This window comes from Pelophylax lessonae (genome assembly GCF_965119305.1).
Source record: "Pelophylax lessonae genome assembly, chromosome: 1".
Lineage (NCBI taxonomy): Eukaryota > Metazoa > Chordata > Amphibia > Anura > Ranidae > Pelophylax > Pelophylax lessonae.
In genome coordinates this window covers 269,965,799-269,981,164 of record NC_138768.1, presented here as the reverse complement: position 1 = coordinate 269,981,164, position 15,366 = coordinate 269,965,799, and positions in this window count along the sequence as shown.

Genomic DNA, 15,366 nt, shown 5'->3' with positions numbered 1-15,366 from the left:
TATTTTTGAGGCTCACCAATGGTTTACATCTTGTGGTGAACCCTCTGTATTCACTCTGGTGAAGTCTTCTCTTGATTGTTGACTTTGACACACATACACCTACCTCCTGGAGAGTGTTCTTGATCTGGCCAACTATTGTGAAGGGTGTTTTCTTCACCAGAGAAAAAATTCTTCGGTCATCCACCACAGTTGTTTTCCGTGGTCTTCCGAGTCTTTTGGTGTTGCTGAGCTCACCGTTGCATTCTTTCTTTTTAAGGATGTTCCAAACAGTTAATTTGGCCACACCTAATGTTTTTGCTATCTTTCTGATGGGTTTGTTTTGTTTTTCAGCCTAATGATGGCTTGCTTCACTGACAGAGACAGCTCTTTGGATCTCATATTGAGAGTTGACAGTAACAGATTCCAAATGCAAATAGCACACTTGAAATGAACTCTGGACCTTTTATCTGCTCCTTGTAAATGGGATAATGAGGGAATAGCACACACCTGGCCATGGAACAGCTGAGCAGCTAGTTGTCCCATTACTTTTGGTTCCTTAAAAAGTGGGAGGCACATATACAAACTGTTGTAATTCCTACACCTTTCACCTGATTTGGATGTAAATACCCTCAAATTAAAGCTGAAAGTCTGCAGTTAAAGCACATCTTGTTTGTTCCATTTCAAATCCATTGTGGTGGTGTATAGAGCCAAAAAGATTGGAATTGTGTCTGTCCCAATATTTATGGACCTGACTGATTATAATATATATATATATATATATATATATATATATATATATATATATATATATATATATATATTCTCTTAAGTAGCAGAGGGGGTTATTAATCAGTTTCAGCTTTTTTGGCGTTATTTAAATTAACAGGGGCATTAGATGAGCAACAATGAAACAACCTCCAAAACAGAATGGTTTTACAGGTGGAGGGCACTGACATTTTTTTCCCTACTCATGTTTTCAGACTGTTTTTTACTAGTTTTGCATTTGACTAGGGTCAGTGTCACTACTGGTAGCATGAGGCAATACCTGAATCCTATAGAGGTTACACAGGCATTCCAACTCCTCCAGGATGACACATCAATACGTGCCATTGCCAGAAGGTTTGCTGTGTCTCCCAGCACAGTCTCAAGAGCATGGAGGGGATTCCAGAAGACAGGCAGTTACTATAGGAGAGCTAGACAGGGCCGTAGAAGGTCCTTAACCCATCAACAGGACCAGTATCTGCTCCTTTGCCAAGGAGGAACAGGATGCACACTGCCAGAGCCTTACCAAATGACCTCTAGAAGGCCACTGGTGTGAATGTCTCTGACCAAACAATCAGAAACAGACTTCATGAGGGTGGCTTGAGGGCTCAACCTCCTCTAGTGGGCCCTGTGCTCACTGCCCTACACCATGGAGTTTGAATGGCATTTGCCATTGAACACTAGAATTGGCAGGTCCGCCACTGGCGCCCTGTGCTTTTCACAGATGAGAGCAGGTTCACCCTGAGCACATGTGACAGACGTGAAAGGGTCTGGAGAAGCTGTGGAGAACATTATGCTGCCTGTAACATTGTTCAGCATGACCAGTTTGGTGATGGGTCAGTGATGGTCTGGAGAATCAACCATGGAGGGACGCACAGACCTCTACAGGCTAGACATTGGCACCCTGACTGCCATTAGGTATTGGGATAAAATCTTTGGACCCATTGTCAGACCCTACGCTGGTACAGTGGGTCCTGGGTTTCTCCTGGTGCATGCAATGCCCAGTCTCATGTGGCGAGAGTATGCAGCCAGTTCCTGGAGAATGAAGGAATTGATACCATTAAATGGCCCTCATGCTTGCCTGACCTAAATCCAGTGTTGCCAACCCCCCGGAGGGAAATTTACTGGCAGAACGTCCAAAATTTACGGACGGCACCAATTTTTTACTGACATGGAAAAAATGTACATAAACAGGCTTTTTTCAGTGCTAAACCGTGCAGATATCAATACTTGAACTATAAACATGTAGATAGTGCTATTAGCAATGTGTTTAGGTTAAACAAAAGTCAAAAAATATATTTCTCCATTTACATGAATATCAGGTTAATCTAACCCAGCCAGCACAGCGTTCCCCCATATATCAGAGTGTGCAGGATTCCCCTTACAGTGACATAAAGAGGAATGCTGCAGATCTTGATTTAAGGGGGAACTCTGATTTAAGTGGGTGCTCTGGTGACCAGAAACCGCCTTATATCAGAGTCCACTGCATTGCCCTTTACATCAGAGTTCCCTTTTATATCAGGGTCCGCAGAGTTCCCCCTTCGCACTGTAAGGGGAGAATCCTGCAGACTGATGTAAAGGGGAACGCAAGGAACTCTGATGTGGGGGGCAATCTGGTGACCAGAGACCACCTTCCACAGAGTGAATACATTAAGATATGGGGGGGTTACTAATATAGAGGGTTCTTTATATCCGTGCCCCCTTACATCAGTGACCCCCCCATCAGACTGGTCTGGCGGCGCTGTCACTGACCTCCTCTCAGGTGCACTGTGCAGGGCTCAGTCAGACGGCTCTGGTCTCCACTCCGCAGGCCCCACACATCTGACTTCTCCCGTGACCCCATCCCAGCAGCGCTCTCACTCTTGACTCCTCTCCAGAGTCCAGACTCCCCTGCAGACATGATAAAAGACAAGAGATGGTTAGAGACTGCGGACATGGTACAGGAGGTGGTCAGAGACTGCGGACATGGTACAGGGGGGTGGTCAGAGACTGCGGACATGGTACAGGGGGGTGGTCAGAGACTGCGGACATGGTACAGGGGGGTGGTCAGAGACTGCGGACATGGTACAGGGGGGTGGTCATAGACTGCGGACATGGTACAGGAGGTGGTCAGAGACTGCGGACATGGAACAGGAGGTGGTCAGAGACTGCGGACATGGAACAGGAGGTGGTCAGAGACTGCGGACATGGTACAAAAGGTGGTCAGAGACTGCGGACATGGAACAGGAGGTGGTCAGAGACTGCGGACATGGTACAGGGGGGTGGTCAGAGACTGCGGACATGGTACAGGAGGTGGTCAGAGACTGCAGACATGGTACAGGAGGTGGTCAGAGACTGCAGACATGGAACAGGAGGTGGTCAGAGACTGCGGACATGGTACAGGGGGGTGGTCAGAGACTGCGGACATGGAACAGGAGGTGGTCAGAGACTGCGGACATGGAACAGGAGGTGGTCAGAGACTACGGACATGGTACAGGGGGGTGGTCAGAGACTGCGGACATGGTACAGGGGGGTGGTCAGAGACTGCGGACATTGAACAGGAGGTGGTCAGAGACTGCGGACGTGGTACAGGGGGGTGGTCAGAGACTGCGGACATTGAACAGGAGGTGGTCAGAGACTGCGGACATGGAACAGGAGGTGGTCAGAGATTGCGGACATGGAACAGGAGGTGGTCAGAGATTGCGGACATGGTACAGGGGGGTGGTCAGAGACTGCGGACATGGAACAGGAGGTGGTCAGAGACTGCGGACATGGTACAGGGGGGTGGTCAGAGACTGCGGACATTGAACAGGAGGTGGTCAGAGACTGCGGACATGGAACAGGAGGTGGTCAGAGACTGCGGACATGGAACAGGAGGTGGTCAGAGACTGCGGACATGGTACAGGGGGGTGGTCAGAGACTGCGGACATGGTACAGGGGGGTGGTCAGAGACTGCGGACATTGAACAGGAGGTGGTCAGAGACTGCGGACGTGGTACAGGGGGGTGGTCAGAGACTGCGGACATTGAACAGGAGGTGGTCAGAGACTGCGGACATGGAACAGGAGGTGGTCAGAGATTGCGGACATGGAACAGGAGGTGGTCAGAGATTGCGGACATGGTACAGGGGGGTGGTCAGAGACTGCGGACATGGAACAGGAGGTGGTCAGAGACTGCGGACATGGTACAGGGGGGTGGTCAGAGACTGCGGACATTGAACAGGAGGTGGTCAGAGACTGCGGACATGGAACAGGAGGTGGTCAGAGACTGCGGACATGGTACAGGGGGGTGGTCAGAGACTGCGGACATGGTACAGGGGGGTGGTCAGAGACTGCGGACATGGTACAGGGGGGTGGTCAGAGACTGCGGACATGGTACAGGGGGGTGGTCAGAGACTGCGGACATGGTACAGGGGGGTGGTCAGAGACTGCGGACATGGTACAGGGGGGTGGTCAGAGACTGCGGGACCCAGCTTACTCTATTAATACTAGATAGCCTCATTGGGGATGGAATGTTAGCACTGGATAGCCCCCTGGGATCACAATTAAGAGTAAAGTGCTTGTCCCACGATCAGATGATCAGACAGACTCACAAAAAGTACCGAATCTGACTGGCACACAGCAGTGGAGACTAGAGGAAGAGGACAATAACACAACACAAGCACTGATTTGGCAATGGCAACACTGTCCAGACCGCTCTGAGTCTCTGACTCCTTCCACAGCATGACACCACTCACAGGGCTCCAGAGTCCAGCTTCTCCATTGCATGATTTTCATCAACTCCCGCTCGGCTCCGAGTCCTGCCTCCTGGCGTGGCGCCATGACATCATCATTTGCCTCCTGTGACTGTCCTGAGTCCCGACCAGTAAGCGCGCCGTACAGCCTCTGCCAGTCCCGCCCCCAGAGCTTGGGCCCTGCAGCATCGGAATCGATCGGATAATGAGATGATCATCTCGGGCATCTCCGGAACTGCGCATGCGCAGTTCCGAGGTGAGCCGGTCACAGCTATTTTTACTGGCACTTTTCTCCTGCTACGGGCATTCACGGGCAGGAGAAAAGTGCCCTGTTTTTGCGGGCTGTCCGTAAATATACGGACGGTTGGCAACACTGCCTAAATCCAATACAACACCTCTGGGACATTATGTTTTGGTCCATCTGAGGCCACCAGGTTGCATCTCAGTCTGTTCAGTAGCTCAGTGATCCAGATCTGGGAGGTAATACCCCAGGACAACAGCCGTCATTTCAAAAGGATCCTGCCCCAATGTTGTCAGGCATGCATACAAGCACATGGGGAACATACTACCGAGTATCATTTTGAGTTGCTGCAATGAACTCTCAGCAAAATAGACTAGCCTGCTGCATAATTTTTTCACTTTGATTTTTGGAGTGTCTTTGAATTCAGCCCTCTGTAGTTTGATCATTTTCATTTCCATCAAACAATGTGGCATCCTTTTGATCCTAACACATTACCCAGTCCATATCAGTAAAGATATCCAGCATATTTTTCCCCATTGAGATCTGATGTGTTTTCAAAGTGTTCCTTTAATTCTTTTGAGCAGTGTGTGTGTGTGTGTGTGTATATATATATATATATATATATATATATATATATATATGTGTGTGTGTGTGTGTGTGTGTGTATATACACACACACACACACACACACACACACACACACACACACACACACACACACACACACACACACACACACACACACACACACACAACCTGTTTCTATACTTTTTGAAAGAACATTTTTATTCATGGGTTGTCTGGATCTGTTTAGTGGAGAAAAAAGCCTCAGAATATACAGTATTCAACTCTGTTATATTTAGTATGAATAACAAAGGTTCAGTATCAAAGGTTCAGTACTAAATCATATCAGTCAAATTATTTTAAAGCTTAAAGTATATGTGGCTGGTTTTACACACACAGGACGGATAACTTACATGTTTCCAAAGCTCAGAATGATTTTTCACTATTATGAACGAACAAGCAACACTGATTGGGCTTCAAAAGAGGGTGGAGCTACAGCTAGCATACAGAGGTGTTTTAAGGAACAATGGCGCCACCAGTCAGAATTGGACCAAGTCACATAAATGTAAAAAAATGAATGATAATTCTTCCTTTAACTGTAGATACAGCTATGTTGATAGAATGTTGAGTTGATAACCATATATATTTTTGATACTATATACTTTTCACTTGTTCACTTATGCACTTTATATTTATGATTCATATTTAATCAGCTGCACAGATTGCACTTCAACGTGGGAAGAATTACATGCATTTTATATAATCAATGGTTAACATTTTTTCAAAAGATATTTGCCAATATCAATTGTATGAGCACAAGGTTAATACTAGGCACTGAACAATTAATTAATGCGGTAGTATGCTTAGCAGTAGCAGAACCTCTAATATTCCCTCATGTATAAATAGGTTTTAGGTGTATTGTACTTTAGAATTTGCTTTTGTTTCATGGGTATTTTAAAGTTACTGACAGTAGCACTATATACAGCAAACAGATTTGTGAAAGAGGCTATCACCTCGAAATGCACTGCCATAGTAGCAAGGAACCCATAGAGTGGGCACTTTCTTGCCCAGGTGCGCTTTGCCAACAGAAGATGCTGGCTCACTGAGCCCCTCTGCCTGAGGCCAAGGGGCAGCTGAAAGATCAAATTCTCTGTGGCTGCTGACCAATGAGAGTGGGCTTGTACTACTGGACCTTAAGGCTATGGTGAAAGCGCCTCCTCCTTTTACCCTAATAGGATTTTTGTACTTCCCATAAAATCCTTTTATTTATTGTTTTTGAGTCTGGGGACACAGGAACTCAAACACTTTGTTTATACCGCTGCGTAGAGCAGGATTAACCACTGGCAAAAAAAAAAAATTGTAGGTCAGCCCAGCATAATCACAATCCAAAATCCAGCGCCTACTAAATGGTGATGGCAAAAATTACCAGTGCCCAAGTACGAAGCTGCTATGAAAAAATTCCCCTTGGGAAGGAGAAACAGACAACAAATTTCCACAGTAAGATATATTCAAGCACTAGCAGGAACAGGCTAAAAAGATAGTCATCCACTGGAAATCCTGGTCATAAAACACTTTGAAGAGACTTCTCAAATAAAAACAACTATGTTTATTGGAGGAAAAAAATGTGTAGAAGTACCAAGTCAAAAGTACAATGCAATAAATTGCAAAATTAATTGGTGTGATTGAAGTTACAAGAAAGGTTGATACCTTAAAAATAAACCCTCCTCCGTTCTCTGTGATGTAGTCTGCATTGATGGCCACAGCATAAAGATAGAATGAGCAATTGAAGACTCTCATTGGGTGGGGTGTCAATCCAAATGGAGAGACCCGATCCGGCCAGTGACACTGTCCACTGGCTGGATCGGGTCGCTCCATTTGGATCGACGCCCCACCCTGTGAGAGCCTTCAAGTGCTTGTTCCATCTTTATGCTGTGGCCATCAATGCAGACTACATCACAGAGAACAGGGCGGGGGGGGGGGGGGTTATTTTTAAGGTATCAACCTTTCTTGTAACTTCAATTACACCAATTCATTTTGCAATTTATTGCATTGTACATTTGACTTGGTACTTCTACACATTTTTCTTCTCCACTAAACATGGTTGTTTTTATTTGAGAAGTCTCTTCAAAGTATTTTCTGACCAGGATTTCCAGTGGATGACTATCTTTTTAGCCTGTTCCTGTTAGCGCTTGAATATACAGTGGGTACGGAAAGTATTCAGACCCCCTTAAATTTTTCACTCTTTGTTATATTGCAGCCATTTGCTAAAATCATTTAGGTTCATTCTTCTTCCTCATGAATGTACACATAGCACCCCATACTGACAGAAAAACACAGAATTGTTGACATTGTTGCAGATTTATTAAAAAAGAAAAACTGAAATATCACATGGTCCTAAGTATTCAGACCCTTTGCTCAGTATTTAGTAGAAGCCCCCTTTTGATCTAATACAGCCAGGAGTCTTTTTGGGAAAGATGCAACAAGTCTTTCACACCTGGATTTGGGGATCCTCTGCCATTCCTCCTTGCAGATCCTCTCCAGTTCTGTCAGGTTGGATGGTAAACGTTGGTGGACAGCCATTTTTAGGTCTCTCCAGAGATGCTCAATTGGGTTTAAGTCAGGGCTCTGGCTGGGCCATTCAAGAACAGTCACGGAGTTGTTGTGAAGCCACTCCTTCGTTATTTTAGCTGTGTGCTTAGGGTCATTGTCTTGTTGGAAGGTAAACCTTTGGCCCAGTCTAAGGTCCAGAGCACTCTGGAGAAGGTTTTTGTCCAGGATATCCCTGTACTTGGCTGCATTCATCTTTCCCTTGATTGCAACCAGTCGTCCTGTCCCTGCAGCTGAAAAACACCCCCACAGCATGATGCTGCCACCACCATGCTTCACTGTTGGGACTGTATTGGACAGGTGATGAGCAGTGCCTGGTTTTCTCCACACATACCACTTAGAATTAAGGCCAAAAAGTTCTATTTTGGTCTCATCAGACCAGAGAATCTTATTTCTCACCATCTTGGAGTCCTTCAGGTGTTTTTTAGCAAACTCCATGCAGGCTTTCATGTGTCTTACACTGAGGAGAGGCTTCCGTCGGGCCACTCTGCCATAAAGCCCCGACTGGTGGAGGGCTGCAGTGATGGTTGACTTTCTACAACTTTCTCCCATCTCCTGACTGCATCTCTGGAGCTCAGCCACAGTGATCTTTGGGTTCTTCTTTACCTCTCTCACCAAGGCTCTTTTCCCCCGATAGCTCAGTTTGGCCGGACGGCCAGCTCTAGGAAGGGTTCTGGTCGTCCCAAACATCTTCCATTTGAGGATTATGGAGGCCACTGTGCTCTTAGGAACCTTAAGTGCAGCAGAAATCCTTTTGTAACCTTGGCCAGCTCTGGAGACAAGCTCAGAGACAATTCTGTCTCTGAGCTCTTCAGGCAGTTCCTTTGACCTCATGATTCTCATTTGCTCTGACATGCATTGTGATCTGGAAGGTCTTATATAGACAGGTGTGTGGCTTTCCTAATCAAGTCCAATCAGTATAATCAAACACAGCTGGACTCAAATGAAGGTGTAGAACCATCTCAAGGATGATCGGAAGAAATGGAAAGCACCTGAGTTAAATATATGAGTGTCACAGCAAAGGGTCTGAATACTTAGGACCATGTGATATTTCTGTTTTTCTTTTTTAATAAATCTGCAACAATGTCAACAATTCTGTGTTTTTCTGTCAGTATGGGGTGCTATGTGTACATTCATGAGGAAGAAGAATGAACTTAAATGATTTTAGCAAATGGCTGCAATATAACAAAGAGTGAAAAATTTAAGGGGGGTCTGAATACTTTCCGTACCCACTGTTTCTTACTGTGGAATTCAGCCCAGTATAACCCTACCTACTCCCAGTATGCTTCAAGTTTTGAAATAAGTGCTGCCAAGAGCATGATAATAAAAAAAACAGAGGGGTGGGGCACAGGTGTCCAAGAAAATAAGTTTACAGTGGGTACAAAAATCCAATTTGCTTTCTCATCCATTGAGGGACACAGTAAGTCAGACTATCATGACGTGCAAACAAAATGGGAATAGGCCCACAAACAAGAACAGAAGGGACTGCCTGCAGTTCAAAGAGCTGACTAAAAGAACTTTGATGCAAAGCTGGCATCAGATGAGGTATGAATATCCACCTGTTAAAACTCTGAGAACATGTAAACAGAAGACCAGAAGGCAGTCTTGCAAATCTGGAAGCCAAAAGGCACTTACGAATTTAGCAGAGTGCACCTTGACAGTAAAAAGTTGCATCCAATTCTTGAGACAAATTCCTGAATAATGGTCGGTCTTACAGGAACTATTAAGAATATAAGAGTCTTTTTGTAGATAGCAGTGGCTACTAGATAAAACTCTCACACTTAAACTACATGCAGGAAATAGAGGGAGATCTCCTTTCAAAGAACTGGAGTTGGAAAGAAGAACTGTCCTGGTTGAAGTGAAATGCTGAAACTATCTTGGGCAGGAAGCAAGTTCTGGGCCTCAACACCACCTTGTCTTTGTGCAAGACCAAAAGGGTTCTTTATGGGATAAGACGTTGTCCAGATTCTCATATCAGAGTGATATTGGCAACCAGAAACACCACCTTATGGATAGCAGTGAGAAAAAATGTCCCTTATAGGTTCAAAGGGTGGTTTTTAATGTGCTAAAAAAAAAAAAAAACAAAAAAAAAAAAAACAATTCAGATGTCATGGAAGTCACAGGGGAGCAAAAAGGGTTCAGGTAAATAGAAGACACAACACTATGTACAAAAGTCTTGACTACATATATGGTATGTGATAGGACATAAGTCCCAGCGGTCTCTGGAACCAGGTTGCAAGACCAGAGTCCTAATGAATAAAATAGTGTAACACTACCTAAACAACTAAATTATGTGCTCAAATCAAAATTACTTTGACAAAACAAATACATGTGACTAACAAATCTTTAATTAGTTGGCTTCTCTCCATATTCCAAAGCAGATGTGATAAAAGTCCAAACATCATATAATTAATTTAAGAAATAGTGCAAGAAAAATCTTCAATTATGAACAGTGCCAACAAGCTTCTGTGAACGTGCTCCACCCAGCGATAGAGTACGCCCACCTCTGTACTGGACCCCAGAGCTTCCTCAGGTCGTCAGGAATGGTTTTCCATAATCGGTAAATCACTCCAATCTTCCAGGATCACAATGCGATACAAGGGGGGGGGGGGGGGGGAGCCTAAAAAGAAAAGAAAACAAAAAGCAGCAACTATTTCTAATGATTGGTGAGGTGCAATAGAATGTATTTTTGCTTTTGGTTTAACTTTTTTTTCTTAAGCAGTATTAAACTGCCCCCCCCCCCCTAAAAAAAAATCTATATTATTATTATAATTATTACTACTATATATATATATATAAATAAAATAAAATATAATAATAATTGGGCCCCCTGCAGTATTATGCCATAATGTGCTAAAATGCACCCCATACTTGCACATTATGACAGACTTAACTGCACATGGACCCCTCCAGCACATCGCTGTTACAGCTCCCCAGCGCTTCTATCTTAACCCAGTCTTCCTTTCAGGTTTGCGGGCTCCCGCTGTATAAGGGGCCACAATTACATCACTCCTACACGCGAGAGCCCCAGCACAGAGCTCTGAAGGTATGGCTCTTGTATGCTGTGCCTTCAGAGCACATTTGCCGGTGATGTCACCAGCTGCATATCGCCTAAAAAGTGCAAGTTGAATATTTTACTGAACTGATAGGTAAGCCATATTACAGGTTTACCTGTATGTACAAGTTAAAAAGTGGACTTTACTTCCAATTTAAAGTGGAAACATGGCGACTTACCAGAAGACCTGAAGAAAATATGTCCATCATCCTATGACAAAAAAAAAAACCGAAACCATCCTGGGAGAAGGAGGGGCATTCAGGGTTGGCTTACAATTATTTTGATCACCAGTATGCAATCCCCCGGTGGGTGGCAGTATAATCAAACAGTAAATCATTTCCTGCATCCATCAATGCATGAGTAAGAAAACCGACCGTTAGACTTACTGGTAACAGTGTTTCTACGAACCTTCAGGACGGCAACACATGACAGATGAGAGGCTCCACCCTACAGGAAACACAATCAGTTCACAGCTGTTAATAGGCCCCACCCTTCCCCTTGTCACTCAGTTGTAAAAAAGTAATTCTCCTAACACAAGGGGTATACATTCACTTGGGTACTCACCACCTATTGTTTACATTATTTCCTCACCCTTTTAACTGGGTGGGAAGTAGGCCTGCCGTACTGGAAGGTTTGTAGAAACACTGTTACCAGTAAGTCTAAAGGTCAGTTTTCTCCCTTCCAGGATGGCAACACATGAGAGGATAATCAAGTAACCACAGGCCTACCTTAGGGTGGAACCACTGCCTGCAAAATCTTCCTGCCAAATGCCAGGCGAGCAGCGCGTTTTAACTCCACTCCATTATGAGTGATGAAGATATCTTGGATCAAGAGGCTAAATCAGCAGATTTGCCCCTCCAAAGTCTCTGCTTTCTCTTCTTCGGATGCCGGACCTATGTGGAGTGGAAACTTAAAGATGAAATTAAGAAAACCTGTGAAATCAGTAGGTTAGCAAGATTGTGAAAAATAGTTGGTGCGCTAAAATAAGATGTGACCCAAATCAATATGTTGATAAGGAACGCAAATAGGGATACATAAATTATATATCTTATGTGTACAAAATTTCAAACTCAATGTCCATCAATTATAAATAATATTCTGTGACAATTCCCTGATAAATTCTGTGCTGAAATTCAATTGAAATAAACATCCACGTGAAACGATCCCACCACCAGCAGGTTTAACTTCTTACCAGATATATGGATATAAATGGCATAGCTAATCCTCATGAACCGAGATGAATTATGTTCCCAATCACCATCACTCGGCGTGCAAACACACTCCAAAGCCTCTTAGCAGATGCAAATTGTACTGGGCATTGGAAGTAGGCTTTCCTCATTTTGGATATGGTTATGGGCTGACCATCGATCCTACGGTCCATGGATGGAGTATTGTTCTGTCTCTTAATTTGCTCCACGATTCGCATATGAAAAAAATTCAATGGGAACCGCAATGGTGCATTACCCCCGATTTATTGAATAAAATATGGCAATTGCACTTACATGTATCCAGATGTAGATTAGCAAATTGAAAAGAGCCTGTGGAAAACTTCACGTCCGGCTGCAGCACGGACGGATGACGCGAGTGGCGGCGCGACACGCCTCCTCTCTGACGAGAATTCTTCCGAGATAGGAGGGATGTGCGCGCCGCCACACTCGTCCTTAAATACCTCCTATTCTGCATAGATACTTCCGGTGTCCGCAGAGGACTGCAGGAAGTACATAAAGCTGATATAAAAACTGGTGGAATACTTAAAAACAAAAAAACGGACTTTATTTAATTTATTGCTTTAAAATTTAGGGTTAACTTAATAAGTCAACCTATTTTAGATATTAAAATCATAAAATTCAAAAATATTCGATGGCACATATTAAAAAAAAAAACGGGAAACCGGAAATAACATTCACAAATGTCTCCCTCTGGAGACATCATAAAACACGCAATACTGTGTATATACCATATGTGCAATAATAAATATTTCATCAATATAATCCTCTAAAATCACATATATTATTTAAAATACATAAAAAAAACTTTTTATATAATAAATATTTACAATAAAATATATAATCAAATTCAATACATAAATCATAAAATTGCAAATGTTTTAAAAGTATTCTCTTTGTTATTTGAGATCAAGGAAATTAAACTCCATTTAACTGTTATTTATATGAGCATTTATGTCCCATTCCACATTTATTCCTGCAGGTCGGTAGCACCTCAGCTCATATATCCAAAAAGTTTCCCTTCTGGATACTGACCTCTTGAGGCTGCTACCCCTCCAATGGGGCACATATTTTTCAATAACAGTGATCTGTAGATTTTTTGGATTCTTTTTATGACACTGATCAAAGTGCACAGAGACGCTGTGTCCTGTAAAGCCTTTCCGTATATTAGTGAGATGTTCTCCTATACGTATACTTGCAGTGCGTATAGTGCGACCCACATATTGTAGGCCGCATTCGCACTGTAGGAGGTATACAACTCCTTTAGTATGGCATGAAATAAATTATTTTATTTGATACTCTTTCCCTGTAACTGTGGATCTGAATTTCGAAGTTCTTTTTGTCTTAGCCTCTTTACAAATTCTACAGTTTTTACAACAGAAAAACCCCTCCATGTCCGGAAAGATTTTAGGGACAATCGGTTTTTGTATCGGATTAGCAGCAATTATATCTTTAAGGTTCCGTGTTTTCCTATAGAGATCCTACATATAAATATAAAGAGAAGTTGAAGAAATTGGTCAACAATGGTTTCAATACAGGCATCTTAACTGAGAAAGAATATCTTATACCTCAGGTACCTAGGCTACCTACCATCTATTACTTGCTGAAGGTACACAAACATCCCACTAAACCACCGGGGAGACCCATTGTGAGTGGGATCGATTCTATTACATCTAGAATCGGAAGGTATATAGATTATTTCCTACAACCTTTAGTACAAAATACCCCTGCGTATCTGAAAGATACAACACAATGTATACAGGAAATGACACAGATACAAGTAGAGGGAAATGTACTACTGGTCACAGCTGATGTGGCGTCTTTGTACACCATAATCCCACATGATATGGGATACGAGGCTGTAAGCACATTCTTGGATACCAATTATGATGTACCGTTAAAACAGAAACAGTTCATTCTGGATCTTTTAAAATTCGGAATGGAACATAACTATTTCTATTATGACGGCACATTTTACCTCCAACGTACAGGCGTTGCGCCATGGGGGCTAAATTTGCCCCCAGTTTGGCAAACTTATTCATGGCTCTATGGGAAGATCAAAATATTTTTTCAAACAGAGCCAAGGAATTCATTTTTTGGAGGCGCTACATAGATGATACGCTGTTGGTGTAGAAGGGTAACGAAACCTCATTAAAAAAAAAAACTTCATGGAGAGACTAAATTGTAATGATTGGGGGATTAGGCTATCTTATGAGTCTAGTCCCGAATCTGTGAATTTTTTAGATTTGGTCATCTCTAGGAAGGGTTCTAGTTTCGTTACTAAATCATACTTTAAACCCACCGACCGTAATGGTTTCATCACAATGGACAGCTGTCACCATCCTAATTGGCCAAGATCGGTCCCCAAGAGCCAATTCAAAAGAATAAGACGCAACTGTACACATGACTCAGATTTTCAAGAACAAGTTTCAGTAATGAAACAAAGATTCCTTGAAAAAGGATATGAAAGCAAAGCCTTGGAGGAGGAAATAGAACAAGTGGGTTTACTTTCTCAAGAAAATTTAATAACATCAAAAAACCCTAATAATCACAAGAATAATGGATCCAAGTTTGAATTTGCTTTTGTTACACAATTCTCAGAAAATTATAGATGGTTAAATCATACATTCAGAAAACATTGGAGTATATTACAGGGGGATAAAGTCTTGGGACCCCTCCTTCCAGAAAAACCAAACATGATCGATAGGAAAACACGGAACCTTAAAGATATAATTGCTGCTAATCCGATACAAAAACCGATTGTCCCTAAAATCTTTCCGGACATGAAGGGGTTTTTCCCTTGTAAAAACTGTAAAATTTGTAAAGAGGCTAAGACAAAAAGAACTTCGAAATTCAGCTCCACGGTTACAGGGAAAGAGTATGAAATAAAATAATTTATTTCATGCCATACTAAAAGGAGTTGTATACCTCCTACAGTGCGAATGCGGCCTACAATATGTGGGTCGCACTATACGCACTGCAAGTATATGTATAGGAGAACATCTCACTAATATACGGAAAGGCTTTACAGGACACAGTGTCTCTGTACACTTTGATCAGTGTCATAAAAAGAATCCAAAAAATTTACAGATCACTGTTATTGAAAAATATGTGCCCCATTGGAGGGGTAGCAGCCTCAAGAGGTCAGTATCCAGAAGGGAAACTTTTTGGATATATGAGCTGAGGTGTTACTGACCTGCAGGAATAAATGTGGAATGGGAC